This window comes from Myotis myotis, unplaced genomic scaffold (genome assembly GCF_014108235.1).
Source record: "Myotis myotis isolate mMyoMyo1 unplaced genomic scaffold, mMyoMyo1.p scaffold_m19_p_10, whole genome shotgun sequence".
In the NCBI taxonomy this organism is placed as follows: domain Eukaryota; kingdom Metazoa; phylum Chordata; class Mammalia; order Chiroptera; family Vespertilionidae; genus Myotis; species Myotis myotis.
Window position 1 is genome coordinate 13374682 of NW_023416314.1, and position 20287 is coordinate 13394968.

The 20287-nt window shown below is 37.8% G+C and overlaps 1 pseudogene; it reads right to left on the reverse strand.

The window, feature by feature from the left end:
* Positions 1–12199: 12199 nt before the first annotated feature.
* On the reverse strand, positions 12200–12992 carry LOC118664125 (annotated as a pseudogene).
* Between the last annotated feature and the right edge of the window lie 7295 nt (positions 12993–20287).

A 20287-nucleotide genomic window follows, 5' to 3' on the forward strand; every position in this document is an offset into this window, starting at 1 on the left:
GGGCTTTGCCTCTATGGTATCAGCTCTGGCCAATCCTACATAACTAATATGTGCTATCTATTTATCCTCACCCCACCAGGCCTGATGGCCAGAAAGCAATAGATTGAGATGATACCATTTGGAAAGCTTATAGGCAGGAAAGCATTCTGGAGGAATAGTATTATCTTTTGAGACAATCTATAGTTAATGCCAACAGTAAGCAGTGCTGTGACTCCAAATTGTAAAGAAACACAAGACAATCTGAAAATGCCCCCACTAAAAGCTCTGAGTAGCTTAAAACCAGAGAAGTATAATGACTCAAGAATATTTGAAAAGATCGTATGCTGTTTAAAGCTAAAAGAAAAGAACAGCAAAAGAAAAGACAAGACAAACCTTGTCTGGTATTAGCTGAAGTAAAGAGAGCCTGTGAAAGCCTTTTCCTGACATGGTAAATCACCACCATTCATATGTCAACTCGGATTTAGCTCAAGGGACTGTTGTAACATACCAAACGTAGGTGGAAACATGCTAAAAGCTCCATAGCCCCAGCATTCTGTCTCAAACACTCAGACTAACCTTCTATCATCTCCCTGGAGTTGCTGGAACCATCTGGTTGAAATCAATGGGTCAATGCTGAACCTCTCTTTGCCTCTATATTTACTCACTAGGGCTGAAAGAATTGTTTTAGCAATCGAGAAATGCCTTCAGGCTCATATCTAGTTTAAAAAGCCAGTTTTTCCTTGGGGTCTGAAAGTATTTCAATCATTTTATTTTAGCAATTTATACCCCATGCACTTTCTACTCTACACTATGGTTGGCCCCAGGAGTAGGTCTGCATTGGGCAAAAAGCCATTTTTAAAATGCCTCAAGCCAAGATTAGAGAGAAAAAATCTAGAGCTTAAAAATTTTAAGCTTCCTAGAGAGCTTAAAAATCTAGAAGGGAAAACATCATCCTTATAAGGTTTCCAATCTGATGCATTTTATATAAATAGAAAAGCTATGGATGTGCATGCCAAATACTTCACCCCCCCCCAAACACACACACACACACACACACACACACACACACACACACACACACACACGATAGAGATCCGAAACAAAGTCAACTTTTAGTGGCCTCTGGCAGAAAGAGGTTTATGCAAGGATGAACAAGAAGATACCGATACTTTTTAATGTATTGATTTGCAGCAACAAACCTGGTCAGTTCTGGAAATGTCTAGTCAGTTGCCTCCATACATTTACTTAGAGGCACAATGATTGCATTTTTTAAACCTATGTCCATCATGCCTGCCCCATGAAGAAATGTTCAGTGTGTCAAAAGCAAGAGCCAACTTGTGCCATGGGAGCTGAAACATACTTGTATCTAAACCCAGGAGCTCAAATATTCTAGAATTTATGACTGAGGAGGAGTTACCCATTTAAAAGTAAAATTCAAAACTAGAAAACCTGAATCCCTCAAGAAAAGAGTGTTGTCATTCTTGTTCTTTGCACTGCTCTGTTCAGAAATTTATGAATCATAAACAGTTGAAGAAATCAGATATAACAGATGTAAGACAAAGCAGTCAAATTTACTTTTGTTTTTGCATTTGTTTATACACTCATAAAATCATCAAATTAATTTAATCCTGGAAAAGAGACTAGAATGTAGTCATCCAGCTGCTAATAAGTTCATTTACTAACTCAGTCTTGGACCACAGCTGATTATATTCTTTAACCAGTAGCTGCACCCTTCTAATTACTTAGAATTAGTATGGTAGTTAAGATCATGGGCTTGGGGTTATGTAGACTGAGATTCAGACTAAATCTTAATTCTCCCACTTAACTACATCACCTTAGGTAAGTTAACCTCTCAGAAGGTTGTTATGAAAATTAAATAAGATGACATGCTATAAGTGCCCTCTACAGTGCCTCGCACACAATGGGTATTTGATTAATTCTATTACTATTTATAATAGGATAGTATAATAATATTAAGGTAATTTTACTGACTACATAATAGTTTAGAATGATAAAATACTCTGGGAAACTAGAGAGAAAATTCACGAGTTTATTTTAAATGTATTTGTCACTGTACCTGGAATAAAAATTATTTTATTCTCTATCCCTGCTCCAGGTCTGTTGGCCATATTCAGGAGATGGGTGTATTGTTGGAGCTTGGAGAGAAAAGAACTGGAATATTTTCAGTCAAAAGGGCCATGATTTACTCCAGAGAAACAATGAGAATAAGAAAGTTAGGGTAGGAGAAAGTAAAAAGGAGCCTACATGATATGAGGTGAGAGGCAGTTTTGACAGAATTTGTAATTTGTGGGTGGGAGAGTCTTAGAGGAAGCTGTGTAATATGAGAGAGTAGGACCAAGACAAACAGGGGGGAGAATTTTTTCAATTTTATTTTTTAATATTTCTTTTTTATTTTTTAATATTTCTTTTTTATTTTTTAATTACAGTTGACATCAATATTGTATTAGTTTTAACTGTACAACATATTGATTGGAAATTCAATAGCTTACAAAGTGTTCACCCCAGTAAGTCATCTGACATCATAAAGAATTATTATAATACTAGAGGCCCAGTGCATGAAATTCATGCATGGAGGGGGGTGTTCCTCAGCCCAATCCTCACCCTCTCGCAATCTGGGACAACTGGATCCTAACTGCTCACCTACCTGCCTGCCTGATCACCCCTAACTGCTCGCCTGCCTGCCTGATCACCCCTAACCACTTGCCTGCCTGCCTGATCACCCCTAACCCCTCTGCCTGCCTGCCTGATTGCCCCTAACTGCTCGCCTGCCTGCCTGATCACCCCTAACTGCCTCTGCCTTGGCCCCTGCAGCTTTGTCTAGAAGGACATAAGGAATGATGTCTGGAAGGTCGTTGGGCTGTCCAGTCTAATTAGCATATTATGCTTTTATTATTATAGATTATTGACTATATTTCCTATACTGTACTTTATATCCCTGTGACTATTTCATAACTACCAATTTGTGCTTCTGAATCCCATCACCTTTTGCACCCAGTCCCCCAATACCCCTCCCCTCTGGCAGCCATCAGTCTGTTCTTTGTAGCTATGACTCTGTTTTAATTTTGCTTGTTCATTTATTTTGTTCTTTATATTTCACATATAAGATCATATACTATGTATCTTTTTCTGTCTGACTTATTTCACTTAGCATAATACCTTCTAGGTCCATCTAAGTTGTCATAAATGGCAATATTTCATTCTTTTTCATGATCAAGAATTCCATTGTATATATATGTACCACTTTATCTGATCATCTATCAATAGACACTTAGGAAGCTTCCATGTCTTGGTTATTATAAATAATGGTATAGTGAACAGAGGGATGCATATATTTTTTGAATTGGTGTTTTGGGTTTCTTTGGATAAATATCCAGAAGTGAAATTGCTGGGTCATGTGGTAGTTCTTATTTTTAATTTTTGAGGAAGCGCCATGCTGTTTTCATAGTGACTACACAAATTTACAATAAATAGGGGAAAGAATTTTAATAAAAATTCAAATTTGAGAAATTCCTTTTGAGAAAAAAAAGCCTTTTGAGTTACTCTATCAGTATTGTGGATGGAGAATAGAGATGTTCTTTGAGAGATGTAAGTAAATATTGGTATAGCTTTTATTAGTTTTAGTTGCAGGACTGCATTTTTCTTCTCCTGCAACATGGTAACAGATATGAATGACATAGATATAGGTTATACATAGACAAATGGAACTTCTGAGGCCATCGCAGGTGGCCAGACATCCAGTCCCTGCAGGTTCCCCTCATTGCAGTCACTGTTTAAATGTTGTGGCTGAGCAGGCACACTTTCTCCAATAGACTAGCCCTTGAATCTAGGCACTGCCATTAGCTGGGTGGGAGACTGAGGTGAACATTATAGTTGAGGTTTGTGCATCTCTAGAAGAAAAAATCTTTAGGAAATATCACAATTTTAGTTATTTGAAATAAAATACAGTACTTGATTTACCTAAAAAGCAGAAAACTAAGCAATTCCACTAATAGCAAAGAACAACACTTTCTACATACTGGGAATAATAAATAATTATATTAATTATAATAACAGTTACCATTTACGGATTACTTTAATAAACAAAAATACGGATGGTCAGAGAGGGTGAATGACTTGCCCAATGTCACAAAGCTAATAAGTTGTGAAATGGATTTTACAAGACTCACTAAGCTTTGCTTCCATGATGCTATGTTACCGAAAAATAATAATAAAGCACTTTCCTCTAAACGATGTTTACAATATGTGTTCAATAGAGAGAATGTATAAGGCAAAAACGAAGATGCAAAGAGAAAAGTAAAAATAACTCCTACTCCTACTCCCAGACTTGACTACTGATAATATTCTGAAACATTTTCTTTCAGCCCTGTGTTTTTGCTTCTTTATTTCTTAACTCAAATTTAATTACTCTGTTTCAGCTCTCTCCACACTGACTCTCAACTAAGTAGAACAAGTCCCAGTATTTAAATATTAAGAGAAACCACCTTGCTATTTCTCCTAAATTTCCATATAGCAACACAGAGCCTTCAGTATACTTTTTGTGCCTTTTCTGTATATCAGTCTGTCTCTTCCCTGATCTCTTCGAAACCACAAACCTCTGAATTACTCTTCCTTCTCAGTGCCCGACATACCTGTTCTACTAACTAGAGGCTCTTCCCTCAGAACATTTAATTAATCACTCCAGACATCCGGGAGAGGTAAATGACTCAACAACCTGACTTTTTAATTAAGCTAGACTTGTAGACTCCACGTTCAAACACCATGAACCAGAAAACAATATTTACAGCTTAATCTTTAATGAATTAATTTCCAATAACCTAACAAACCACTAATCCTGATTAATAACATAGGTAATGAACATGAGAGTTTTCAGGCTCTGATTTAAGAATTAGATGGATCTGAATTTTGATTCTAGCCTTATCACTTTCTAGCTGTGAAAATTACTTAACTTTTCTAAGTTTCAAATTCCATCTTCTGAAAAATAAGAATAACTGAAAAAATGGAGATAAAATGTCAAGGCTGCTATGGAATTAAATTATATATATATATATATAATATATATATATTAGAAATAATCAGGGCTCAACAGAAGTCTGGTCCCTAATCTCTTTAAAAAATATAGTTAATAGTCCTGACCAGTTTGGCTCAGTGGATGGAGCATTGGCCTGCAGACTGAAGGGTCCCAGGTTCGATTCCAGTCAGGGGCATGTACCTTGGTTGTGGGCACATTCACAGTGGGGGGTTTCACAGTGGGGGGTTTGCAAGAGGCAGCTGATTGGTGTTTCTCTCTCATCGATGTTTCTAACTCTCTATCCCTCTCCCTTCCTCTCTATAAAAAAAAATCAATAAAATATATTAAAAAATATATATAGTTAATAAAATGTATTACCTGTTTTTAAAAATTAAAAATGTCTTAATAATATTGAGAATAAAAATATATATGTCAAGAGCTACTGAAGTATCATGGAAATGTAATAATATATTACTATATTTTAAAAATAATTTAATTGTTCTTATTAAAAGCAATTAGGCATATGTAAAACTATATAATGAACTTGACACTTTCTAGATTCATAGTGGTTGAATATCACTAATGGCTAATTCAATATTTCATGCTTTAATTGCAAAATTATTTTCATAAGAACAAAAATACCATCAAATAATAAGTTTGAACTGCATGATCTGAGTTAATCACCATTAATTTGTATTAACTATTCTCATAATGCTGTGCTTCTAGCTATATACCAATAGATAGCAGCTCATTTCCTGATTACAAAAAAAACAATAAAGAAAATCAAATGATGGGTCATGAAACACCAATCAGAAAAGATATATGCACCCCTATGTTCATAGCAGCACAATTTACCATAGCTAAGATTTGAAAACAGCCTAAGTGCCCATCAGCAGATGAGTGGATTAAAAAACTCTGGTACATCTACACAATAGAATACTATGCCGCTATAAAAAAGAAGGAACTTTTACCATTTGCAACAGTATGGATGGAACTAGAGAGCATTATGCTAAGCGAAATAAGCCAGTTGGAGAAAGATAAATATCACATGATCTCACTCATATGTAGGATATAATGATCAACATCATTTGATGAACAAGAATAGATCCAGAGACAAATGGCGGGGGTGGGGGGAGAGCAACCAAAGGACTTGTATGCATGCATATTAGCATAACCGATGCACACAGACACTGGGGTGGTAGGGGCTTGCCCAGGGTGGGAATGGCGGGGGCGGGGAGGAGGGGGACGGTCAATCAGGGAAAAAGAAGACATATGTAAAACTTTAGACAATAAATTTTAAAAAATGATGGATCATATAAATTCTATGTAGTAAAACAAAATAGGATGCAATACCTGCAGTCATAGAAAATAGAAATGCAGAAGGAAATTAACACAAAAAGACAGATGACATTTTTAAAGGGGAGGTTGGGAAGATAATAAAGTGACACATTCTCCTTGTTATACACAATGGCCTGGGATAGGGAATCTATACAAAACAAGGTGTCACAGTGGTTGCCAGGAGTTGCAGGAGTGGAGGGGGATGAATAAGTAGAACATGGAGGATTATTAAGGGACTGAAAATATTCTGTATTACGCTATAAATAGTAGCTCTGTGCATGAATCCATGTGCCAGTAGCTCCATGCTGCCCTGCTGTAGCTCTCCGCCGGCTGCCCCACCCTCCTGTAGCTCCCCCGCCCCCTCCCCCCTATTACTGTCCTCATAGCTTGCTGCCCTGCCCCCTCCTGTAGCTCTCTGCCACCTGCTTGTAGCTCGCTGCTCCACCCTCCTGCTGACCGGTCGTTATGAGGTCAGTCGTTATGTAATGACCATTTGCATATTACATCTTTACTGTATAGGATGGTGAATAAATGCCATTATATATTTGCCGAAACCAATAGAATATACAACACCAAGATGGACTGTAATGTAGACTATGGACCTTGGGTGACAATGACATGTCAATGTAGATTCATCAATTATAAAAAATGTATCACTCTGGTGGGAGATGTTGATAATGGGGAAGGCCGTGCATGTGTGGAGGCAGGGGCTCTATGGAAATCTCTGTACCTTCCTTTTAACTTTCCTGTTAACCTTGAACTGCTCTAAAAGGTGTCTTTTTTTAAACATGAGGTGTCAGATCAGTGAGCCCAGCTACCCTGCTGCTGTGTGTTTAGGGATTTGTCCTTTGATAACTCATAGAAGGACAGTAGTTACTTGAGGTGGACAGAATAGGAAGAAATATGGAATCAAAAGAGACAAAAGAAAAGAAAAGCTCAGAAAACTAAAAATATAAAATAATCAATAGAGGTTATAGCCTGTGAACAACTAAAACTTGGACGTTGTGTTTTTCTCTGACCAGCTTTAGCTGCAGTGCCATTTTGACCCACGTGAACAACCTTAGGAGTAGAATAAATAAGATCAGTTCACTGCAGGACTAGAGAATACCCCCGGTGAGCTGCGTGAGACATGCTCCTGCTTTCACTGGGGAGATGCAGAGACATGAGCTCCCAGAGTGAATTTAAAGGCTTGTGGATCTAAGTGCCCTGGGAAGATTCAACGACCCAAGGACAAAGCTGGCAGGGCCTACCTCACTCACCTCAAGACACTCTCTCTCTCCTGCCCTTGGCTGATGTCCCCCTACATGTCCTCTGTTCTTCTGATGTCCACAGAGGGTATTTGCTGAGAAAGTGGCTCTGCAGAACGATATGGGCTGTGCCATTCATCCTGCCAGGGGCTGGCTGACAGGTGTGGTAATTAAGAATGGAAGAAATGCCAACCGCGGAGCAGATTGGAGTAAAAGACTGATTACTGGGCCAAGCAGGTTGCTTGCCTTTCTTGTGAGAGCCTCCAGGGTTCGGGAGCCTGGCCTATGATAGAGTGTGGGCAGCAGAGACTGCAGATAAATAAATGTCTCCTTCTGGACAAATATGCGATCTGCAGTGCTCACGGCGAGGCACAGTCCAGCGGGTCTGGCATCCGTGAGGATGGATGGCCTGCGACAGAGGCTTAGCGCTGAATCGAGATAACAGTCTGCAGGCTCAAGGAAGGAATTTTTTCTATGTGACTAGAACCTGCAGGGAGACCAGGCTGCTTTTCTCCAAAGATGCTGTTGTTCAGCACCCAGGTCAAAGCATGAACCAAAATGAGGAAAATCAGGAAAGAAAAACCTGAAGAAAATGACCTCCCAATGTTCTTGAAAACATCAAACACTTCAAAGGAAAACGCTTGCAAGGATGCAGCAAACTGCTCTCACCACATGGGAATAAAGAACTTATATTCTCATCCTGAATACTAAAGTTCCAGGGGAGAAAGGACCAAACTGTATTCTGTTTTCTTCCTATTCTCATCCTCTCTGAGCCTTATTTTGAATTCAGTGGAGGGAACGTGTACTACTTTTTATACAGAATCTTTTTTCTCTGTCAAGTTGTAAATTGCTTTGTATAGCTTTTCATGATTTTTTAATTTCACCAACATGAAGCTGGTAATTATTTATGGCTTATCACACCTGAGACAAGGTTTCTGGAGATACAAGTAATTTAGATGTAAAGTAATTTCTCCTGAAATAAAAGTTTACTTTCTAATCATGGGAAGATTCATCTTGGCTCTTTCTGTATCTTGCTAATAAAGCCAAAGTCCTCAGTGAGGCTTTATCTGTTCACATTTTAAGGAATGTAGAGCTAGAAAACAGATGCAATTCATAGTAAGGGCATCCTCAATATATATAGATTAATTGACTTATAGATCGCAGACTATATGAAATATGATTCACTCAGAAGATGGACATGGGCTACAGCTAGGAGCTGACTTGACATCATCCCCAGACAGGACAATCGAAGGCTCTGAGCCTCTGGTACACTGTAGGTCACGTGCTTTGTTTAAAAACAGTGAAGAGTGCAAATTAAGGAAGAAATAAACTACTAAACATGACATTTTATTTCTAGCTGGCAAAGTGGCTGAATCTTATAAAATTGGGTGTCTCAGGAAGCCAGGGCTGGGTAACTGTAAATGAATGTCATGTAGGGCACGTGGTCCTTCTTACTAGTCAAAGGCAGCTTTCCTGCAGCCTACTAAATCTCAGAAGAGTCCATAGAAATATGAGGACTCGTTAATAGAAAGCTGAAGCCTATGCTTGCTGTTAAATGAGTGCAGAATGGTAACAGCTCCTTTAAAAATACCTGGATATTAAAGTATTTAAGGCTTAAAAGGAAATGTCCCCTAAATATAGCAAATGTTACATTTATCCTTGCCCATAGATTTCTTCTTTAGGGTCGGAGAGGATGGAAGGAGATTTAAGTCACTGCCCAGGATACTGTTCTTAGATGTGTGCCTGTCCATCTAAAAAGCTTTGGGAAAATCATTATTTCTTATCCCAGAGCCTGGAGATCTGCAGCACTGTCAAATCATGCAAATGATTTTAAATGGGAAAAAGAGATAGACTGCCATTTAATGGTAGCTAACCCTTGCTGAAAACATACTATATGTTAGGTGGCATGCTAAGGGCCTCATATGTGTTATGGAATTTAATTATTAACCATTTAAATAACCCCAGACAGTGAGGACAGACCGTTAGGTACTTGCTAAATGACACAGTAAGTGACAGTGCTTGGGCTGGAATCCAGGTGAGCCTTGGAGAACCATGCCCATAATCACTACACCCACTGCATCTACAAGGTGATCTAATTCAGCTGATATATACTGAAATGATCTGCTTACATCACTTGTTAACCCCTTTTAAGGAAACATCTTATTTTATACTAGAGGCCCAGTGCACAAAATTCGTGCACTGATAGGGTCCCTAGCAGCTGCTGGCTGCCAGCCTGGGCCTCCCTCCCTTCCCCCAGCTGGCCCACACCCATGGTCCAACTCCCAGAAGAACTCTGGTTGAGGGGACAATTTTCATAATACACTTTTATTATATAGGATGTAAGTATACATACACCAAAAATGATAAATTAATAACTTAGATGATGGTGATTTGCAGTAATAAAAAAAAAATCTCCAATTGACAAATAATCCTGAAACTTGGAGCTCTTAATTTAAGGGCCAGAAATGGTATTTAAGAATTTTGTGGCCCTAACCAGTTTGGCTCAGTGGATAGAGCGTAGGCCTGCGGACTGAAAGGTCCCAGGTTCGAGTCCAATCAAGGGCATGTACCATGGTTGTGGGCACATCCCCAGTAGAGGGTGTGCAGGAGGCAGCTGATCGTTTCTGACTCTCTGTCCCTCTCCCTTCCTCTCTGTAAAAAATCAATAAAATATATTTTTTAAAAAAAGAATTTTGTGAACTTCAGAAATTATATGCAAAAGTATGGTCCATAGCTTTCTTTGTGTCCTCAGAGAGATTTAGAATTCTACAGTGGAAAGAGCCTTGCCAGGTCACCTGGGAAATCCAAAAGGGGAGAGGAGTGAGGTAAGAATTGTGTAGCACAGAGGATCCTAGAAGCCGCACCAGTTGACCACCATGAAGAGGTCAAACAACAGCTGACCACTGCTTCCTTACAGGGGATATAGACACATTACAATGGCTCACACTCGCTGAGTGCTAACTAACTGTCAAGCACTAAGCACTTTGTTATCATGATTAACACAGGCAGTCAGATTCCAGAACCATTACTTGTTACCCACTTTGTAATTCTGCCTCATGCTGATAAGGAGTTGACTGCTGGCGATGTGGAAGGGGAAGAGGAACTGATTTATCAACTGATAATCAGCACACAGTTACCAGCATCAGCATCCTTCTGCCTGATGATTTTTTTCCTCCCTAGAGAGAGGGATATATGTGCTCCTGGATATGTTTGTGAGCTATGGGGTCAAGTGCCAGCTAAAGGGCTACCTGGGTTTATGGGAGGGCTGGAACTTGCAAGGGGAGCATGGCAACATGGGGTGGGGGCAATAAATGGGAATCTGGTAAGGAAAAACTGGACCAGTTAGGTGGAAATAGGTCAGTTGGAGGATTTAACCCCAATAAAAATCAATAATAAAACAACTTTGTGCCAAAGAATCACTGTAAATTTGGATATAAAAATGGAGAAGAATCTTGAAAAATGAGCCTGATTGGAGATGAAAGGAGGATGCAATGTCAGATGATGCTGAGAATGGAGCGAAGTATGTGTGTTGAGGCGGCAGGGGTAGTGTGGGAGTCCTGAGCAGGCTTGCAATTGCATATTAATTCCCACATTTGCTCTCACCGAGACGCAGTTCTAGCCATTTCTAAAGTGAAAATGTAAAGGCCGAGGAAGCTTCCTACCTGGTTGCAGGGGACTCACCATCCATTGGAAGCACCTGATATAAAGCTGTTGCCCCCTGGTTCCTGCAGCCGGCTGTGCCATGTAAGCGTCGTGACCTGCCCAAGGTCACACAGTCAGAAGGTGGTAGTGACGCTGGGATTTGAACCGAGATCTGTCTTCAAAATCCACATTCTGCCGAGGACACAGCAGTTCACACGAGGCCTGCCTGCTAGTAAACATCAGGGGAGTCAATAAAAATATTCAGTGCTGTTCTCACCAAAATAAAATCATCATTGACCAGTATTGATTCGCTATTCAGAGTCTGAGCAATACCTCTTCAACCCCCGGGGAGCTTAATAGGAATATGTTAGAGCTAAGCCTCACTACATACATATTTCATTTTGATTGTTTTTTGACTATTTTCTTCAAGTTTCATTAAACTACTTCCTTCTCCTTATTTCTGTCGTTAGTATTATCGCTAAACACAAAAATCTCTTTATATAGGGACTTTCGGTACTATGGATTATTAATTATGCAGTTATCACACATAAAGTCCTAATATAGCTATTATGGAGATGGCATCTTTTTCATTCCTCCTAGGAATTTTAAGGTTAATATAGTACAGGAAGGATCCAATTTCTTCCCCAGACAAGTTGGCTCCCTCGAGTCCTACAAATAGTCTTTCTAGGCACAGGTGTCCAGCAAGCCTCGGAATAGTTCTGCTGGCCCATTTGAAAGATTTAATAATATTAATTTGTTTTATTTTATTTTTGATATTTGAAATACAACTTTATCCTGATTCTAAATGAAAAGGAGTGGAAACCACTGTAACAGTCAAGGTCTCGCCACTGAATGTCACGATGTGACTGCAGCAGTCTTATTGTTGAAACTCAATAAGGAAACAACTGCGTTTCAAAACAGCTAAAAATGTAGGTCCAAAAAATGAAGGTATTAACTCCCACATTCACCTGGAAGCCTTCATCTCCTTCAGCATCCCAAAGATTGAGGCCAGGCTCCTCTCAGCCACATGATTAAGTGGCAAACACACCGCACCTGTGACTCTGACAGCACAGACGGTTGCCTCTGAACTAGACTTCTGATGCCGGGCTGCAGCTTCCCTTCCTCCCAGGCTGCGACCCTCACCCAGGAGAGCTGTGGTCTGAGCCACCTCTGGGTCGCGCTCATACTGTGCTGCCAGAGCTGGCTCCAGGACAACCTCTGGCGGGGCAAGAGCAGGCATGGCGGCAAACTCCCAGGTAGGGTTTCCAATTAGCGTCCTAGCAAGCCAGAGAAGGGCTTTCAAAGCGGTAGTTGCTCTTGGCAGAAATGCCATAGTACCAAAGATCCTTCTTTCGGTGGAAGACCATTGGTTTTGCCTTAACTTTCCTGTCCTTAATATCCACTTTGTGGCCACACAAAATGATGGGGATGTTTTCCCACACTCATACCAGATCTCTGTGCCAGGTAGCTCATTCTTGTAAGTAACTCTGGAAGTGGCATTAAACATGGTAATGGCACACTGGGCTTGGATGTGATAGCCAGCTCTCAGTCTGTTGAACTTCTCCTGGCCCGCTGTATCCCACACACTGTCTCTCTGTTGGTGTGGAACACAAAGGGAGGGACCTCAACACCCAGGGTGGCTACATACTTCTCAAATTCACCGGTCAGCTGATGTTTCACACATGTACCTTCCCAGTCCCGCCATCACCATGCAATACAAGTTTGAACTGAACTTGGGGTCCTCCTTGGCCAGCCATGGTGAGGTTACTTCCAGAAGCATCTCCAGGCCCATCGGGCTGAGAGCTCTTAACTTTCTTTTAGATTAGGAAGTCTAGAGATTTACATAAAAGATAGCACAGAGCTTCTATCACATATTTCTTTAATTTCAAAAGTATAGTAACAATAACACATTTGTTAGCATATTAAAGATACTAGACAATGTAACAATAAAAATCAATAATCTGTAACCCTGCCTTTCTCCTGTGACCACTGTTAGCAGGTTAGTGTGCCTTCTGTCTTTTTCCTCTGACGTATTTTTTATCTGATTATAGTAACACTAGATATTTAATTTTGTATTTTGCTTTTACATGTTAATATTATACTCTAAGTATTTTTCACATTATTATATAACCTTCAAATCATTAGTTAAGGGCTATAAAATACCATATCAAGTAAATGTGTCATAATTACAGAATCTCCCACTTGATGCCATTTCAGTCATTTCTATTTTTATATTATAAATAGTTATGAATGTATTCATCTATATAGATTATTTTTCCATATTTTGGTTTTATTTCTATGCCTCTTGATATTACTGGGAGATATTGGCTGCTACAAAAACTTGGGGTGGGTAAAAACTCATGGGGACTAGGATAAATGTCTGAAAGCATGACATAATAGAGAGAAGAAATGCACTTGATAATAGGAGTACAGGAAGTCCGCTGCTGTATTGCACATAAAGGCTGAATTATACTGAAATGAACTGTCTTCTGCAATATGTTAAAGTTATAAATACTGCAAAAGGATTAAAGTCTTACATAAGAATTCTAGCAGATACATAATTCTAAATTGCTTTCCCAAAGTGTTCTATCAATTTATAATACCCCAGAAGTGAATGATGATGACATTATTTCAGCACCTTCAGAAGAATTATATAGTATCAGTTTTTAAACCTTCGATAATTTAATGAGAAATACTTGGTTCTCATTTACATTGATTTATAGGCCAGTTGAACTTGTAACTATACATTGTGTCTGGAATACATGTTTATTGCTTTCTGCCAATGAGTTTCCCTGGGCACATTCCCCTTGCAATCTACTTCTGCCCAGACTCCCCCAAATCGAAGGAGCCATATTTCTACCTCTCAAGAGTCTTACTGTTATCCATGGTGTTGTTTACACTTCATTTACACTGTCACCTCCTCATAGTATGGACTTCTCGTTGGTGTTTCATGCTTTGCAAACTGCTGTGTAACACTGTGATGCTCTATGAATAATAAATCACAGAAGTCCTGTAGTCCTCTGCCAACAGCCCCCTGATCAAGGGCGGCTTTCAGCTGACTTCGAGTGAGTAGACATAAAGAAGAAAAAGGAGGAACCCTCTCCATGGCTATGTTGTTTACCTGCAGTGATCAAACAGGTGGCTGACAGGGAGGCATCAGAAACACAGCCCACACCAGCTCGCAGAGGAACTGTTTCCTGGTGGATGCTCAGGGCAGAGCTCCGCACATCTGAGATAGCTGCTGCGAGATCTCGCTCAGGTGCCTCACAAGGTGGGAAGACTCAGTACCCCTTAGCCCAGTGGTTCTCAACCTTCTGGCCCTTTAAATACAGTTCCTCATGTTGTGACCCAACCATAAAATTATTTTTGTTGCTACTTCATAACTGTAATGTTGCTCCTGTTATGAATCGTAATGTAAATATCTGATATGCAGGATCGTCTTAGGCGACCCCTGTGAAAGGGTCGTTCGACTGCCAAGGGGGTCGCGACCCACAGGTTGAGAACCACTGCTGAGCCTTTCCTGTTTATCAAGAGACCTTGTAAGTGAAGATGCCCCTCATCTCAGCGATTTTAGGCAGAGGGAGCTGGAATACTGTTTAGGTTTCAATGGCAACATTTCCAGGGTTTGAGCCAAGAAGCCGCAACTTTCTCTGGAGGAATCATTCAGTTCACCTACTTTTCAAACAAGGTCAAAAATATAAAAAACTTTAATCCATTGTTTTCACCGTTTTAAAAACAAAAACATTTTTCAATTCAATGTCATGGCCAGTTATTAGAGAGATCAGGAAAAAAGAGGGTATGGTAGAGAAAGAAAGGAGAAAACTGTCGATGAAAGAGAAAGGAAGAGAGATAGAGAAGTAGGGGTAAAACTAGGTAGACAATATGGGGGGAGGGGTGATAATATTGTTGACAAGGGAAAAAAGAAAAAGGAACTCTTGGAAGGAAATAGATATAGAATAGCATCCAGGTAAGGGGAATGAAACACAGAAACTTTTGTTGCTTTGCCTATCTAGCTGGCAATTTCACCTACCTTTCTAAATATTTGTGTTTTCCAAAAAATATATTTGGAATTTTTTTTTATGTTATGGTGCTATAGAACACTTTAAATATACACTAAAGTAGAAGGAACAATTACCAATATAAGACCTAATCTGGGTTTATCTCTATACTTATTCACTACCCCATTCCTGCATCATTTTTATGCAGACTCTAGATATTGTACCATTTCAATTTATCAGTATAAATTTTTAAAGCATGATGTATTTTAAAATATATTACCACAATACCATTATCACATCTATAATAATAAAAGCATAATATGCTAATTAGACCGGAAGTCATTCCAAATGACCTTCCAGATGAAGCCAGGGCTACAAGGGAAGCCGGGGTCTCAGAACTCAGAGGGAAGCCAGGGCTGGCAGCTGAGAGAAGGAAGGTCTACTCTTTCATGAATTTTGTGCATTGGGCCTCCAGTTTAATTTATAACACTACTTTCTAATAGTACCGAAGCACTGGTGCTCAAATTTCTAATCATCTTATAAATGCCAATGCTAATGTTTTTGCTTATTTTTATTGGGGTTGTTGTTTTTTGAAGGTATTGCTAAATGAGATCCATAGAGATTGGTGATCTGTCTTTGAAGTCTCTTTTTACCTATGGATTCTCCTTCTAGCTCTATTTCCTTGTAATTTATTGTGAAGAAATCACTCATTTTGTCCTATAGAATTTCCTAAATTTTAGATTTGCTGATTGCATTCCTATCATGTTGTTAAACATGCTTCTCTCTCCTTTATATTTATTAAATTGTTGGTTGGTTGGCTCACCTGGATTCCAGCCCAAGCACTGTCACTTACTGTGTCATTTACCAAGTACCTAACGGTCTGTCCTCACTGTCTGGGGTTATTTAAGTGGTTAATAATTAAATACCATAACACATATGAGGCCCTTAGCATGCCACCTAACATATAGTATGTTTTCAGCAAGGGTTAGTTACCAATAAATGGCAGTCTATCTTTTTTTCCCGTTTAAAATCATTTGCATGATTTGACCAAATACAGATCAGCTTTTTTTGGAAGTCTATTTTGTAGGTTGTGTTTTGTTCTCACACTGGGGAACAAATAATGTTTGATAGTCTCTATTTTGAGATTTTTAGTAACCATGAATGATTGATGACTAGATCCATTAATTCAATGGAAGTTGCAAATGGTACTATTATAACTTTGCACTCTCTTATTTTTTATGCGCTGAAAACTTTCATAAAGGTAAATCATTTCATCAACTTTTCATTTATGTGGTGAATTAGTTCTCATGGAAATAATAGGATACATTTTTTAGAGTTTTTTGTTGTTGTTTGTTTTGTTTTGTAGTTTCTTTGCCAGGTTTCAAATGATTTTATTCATTAATATCTTCTAATAGTGACCAATGGGAATTAAAAAAAAATCTTTATGAACATGTAGATTTAACCATAATTTATGTTTTAATAATTTGTAGTTCCTTCTTTACTGATGTTCAAATCATCCTATCTTTAGCCAGTAGGAGCCTATTTAAGTTTCCTCCTCAATCCTTTTAACATTACTTTATAGTCTTTGATAGTGTCATTGCTTTCTGATGCTGACAAGATGTTCCAAGCTTATCTTTTACTTTTCTTCCCCAAATGTGGAATCAAGCCTTGGTTTCTTGTAGTGCAAAATGGTATTTTAATATAAAAATCTGAAAGTTAGTCATTGTTTCTAGACTTTTTAGTAAACAGAGCTATAAAATAAAAATACATTTATATGTAAATAACCATAAATCATGAGTTCATCCTCATACTTCTGACTAAATTGAGGTTCACTCAGATTTTACTTATTTCTTATACCTTACAGTTTTATCTCCTTCTTCTACACAAAGAATTCCAATTATTAAGACAGTGGGAATAAGAAAAGTAGAATAGTATGCAAGTACTCATTTGCTTTATTCTACAATACACAAATACCAATCTCAGAATAATAATACCAACACTGCTATCAAAAATACCATTGCTGTAAACATTTTGGTTATTTTTTTTTCTGTAATTTTTGTCCTTCGGGTTATATCCCACTAGAAAATACATGCAAATAATTGTGCTTCAAGATCACTTAGAATAGTTCTCTGTATTACTTTAAGATTTCAGAGATTGATTTTTAAAAATTAATGTTGTTTCATGATTATGCATAACAGACTATTGGTTCCAAAGTCAAATGTATAATACAAAATATTAAAATATGTCTAGCTTTGACCCTTGTCCCTTCTACTCTTTCCTTTTCCTCTATAAGTAATCTTTTTATAATTTATCCCCGTTTTTAATAAAACACATTTATAGTCCCTCTTCCACCAGATTAAGCATTCATTGCAAGTATTTCCTCTCTTTTTTCCCATACATCCATATGTTCTGGAAAATGTTTCACAGTAATAGATGGGTTTTTCTTATGCTTTTCCAGCTGCATAAAACTCCTTAAGGTGGATTGCCATGGTCTATTTGTCTAGTCCTCCCTTATAGACATTTCTGCCTTTTTAGTCTTTTGCCATTACAGATCATTCCACAATGACTATCCTTGGTCATACTTTTTTTCGTATTCAGCCAGTATATCTTCAGAATAAAATTTCAGAAGTTTGGTTGCTCAGATAAGGGAAAAGTGTATTCATTATTTTGCTTAGTATTGACAAATTCCCCTTCAAAGGGTTTGCATAAGAATCTTTCCAACTATAATATATGAGTTTCTATTTTGTCACATCCATGCCAAAGAATTATGTTTTCTAACTTTTAAATGCTAGCTAATCTAATAGGTGATAAAGGTTACCTTATGATGAGTGGGGTTGATTATCTTTCAACTCTTTAAAAGACATTTGTATATATTTCTTTGAACTTTGTTCATTTCTCTAGTCTATTTTTTTCTATAGAGTTCCAAACCTCTTTTCTCTATTTTTAGAAACTCTTTTTATAATATTAAAATGTTTTCCTCTACATTTTTGTATTAAAGAGTTTAATCCTTTGTGTATATTATATAATTACAACTATTTTCACCAAATTGTTGTCTATTTCCTTTGTTTATAGTGATTTTTTTTTTGTTCATTTGTGTGTTGTTGTTTTTTGCCATTCTGAATTTTTAATGTAATTAAATTGATCTCTTTCTTCTTTTATTACTACTGGATTTTGACTTAAATTTCAGGTCCTTATGAAATTTTTTCTTTTTAATGTTATAAGTCTGAAGAGATGGATCCAAATTTATCTTTTCCATATATTACATATATCCAATTACTTCAACACTTTCATTCAATGCTCTATTTTTTTCTCTTTTTTCTTAAGTATGTATTTGTTATTTAGAAGAATTTTTTCCAATTTTGTTGGGTTTTCTTTTTTAGTGGAACAGGTTTTATTAATTTTGAAGCATATTAGAAATTTGAAAACAAGTATATTTTCCTTGCAAGTGGTTAGATGTGCAAACTAATACTGCCAACAATAAATCCTATATAATAAAAGCCTAAAATGCTAAGTGTCCAACTATTCATTCAACCATTCAATCAGTCACTATGATGTGCACTGACCACAAACCCAGATGCTCTGACTGGGTTTCCTTGCTGCTGGGGTCCAGCTGATTGGAACTGGGCGAGATGGGCCAGGCATGCCCTGGAGCCAACCTCCTTGCAGTCCCTCCCTGGCCTCTAAAATATTTATTTTAATTAATTTCCTTTAAATATGCACAAATCTGTGCACCAGGAGTCTAGTAAAATAATAATAATAATAATAATAATAATAATAATAATAATAATAAAAGTCCACAGTGGAGCTAAATCAAGGTAAGTCAATGGTTACTTTTATTCTAATATTTTTACTCATGACCTTAACCCTTTTTTTTGTTGTTGTTATTTTCTAGTGATTCTCAGTTTCACTAATTGAAACTGAGCTGCAACTTCTCTTTCCTTTCCCCTCATTTTTTCCCAAAATCTGATTTGAAAAAATATCTTTTAACTTTTAATTAACTATAAAGCAATCAGCAACCTTAGTCTGCCTCTCACATACTCTTCTCATTCTCCTTCCTGCTTTCTTCCCCCCCACCCCCCTTTTATTTTTTATAGTGTTCTTTCCTTCATTGTCTTGTTTACCTGCTCTATCTACTTTTGTGGGTAAATTTAGAGAAATTAAAAAATGAGCCCTAGCCAGTTTTGCTCAGTGGATAGAGCATCAGTCTGTGAGCTGAAGGGTCCTGGGTTCAATTCTGGTCAAGGGCACATGCCTGAGTTGTGGGCTCGATTCCCAGTGGAGGGCACGCAGGAGGCAACCAATCAATGATTTTCTCTCATCATTGATGTTTCTCTCTCCCTCTCTTTCCCTCTCCCTTCCTCTCTGAAATAAAAAAATATATATATTTATTTTTAAAAAATGATGCTGCTGCTAGTGCCATTTTCCCCAGGATTCTCCACTGTTCCTTATAAAAAAAAATTTTTAATTTAATTTAATTTTTTTGTTTTCTCTAAACAGTAGTTCCCAAAGGGGTTAGTTTTGGAAATTTGTGGTGTTATTTTGATTATCACAGTTATTAAGGAGTCCTAAAGGCATTCAGTGACTTTAGGCCAGGGGTACTAGACATCTGCAAGGCCTAAAACAGTCCCATTCAAAAAGAAATTACCCCATTTTCCACTTTTGTCCTATTTCCATGACTTTTAAATGTCTTATTAGATATTCTTATACGTTAAAAAACGTTGATAATTTTCTATGCTTATAATTTAACTCTACGGTATGTATAAATTCAAAGTATTTTTTTGCACAGTTTCATTTCAATATTTGCTGAATTCCCACGAGTGCAATTATCATGTAACTAAGATAACTACACTTTGTTTAGTTTGAAACTATACCAAAAGTTTTCATGATTTGAGAAAATTGTCACTGGTGATAATGACACTCACAGTATTTGAGTAACCAATGCAAGAAACTTGTATCAAAGTACACTTGCAGCTGTTGCATTTACAGCAACTCTTGCAAATGCATCTGACTACCTCATAGTGTAGTTATCCCCTCACATTTGCATATTAAATATG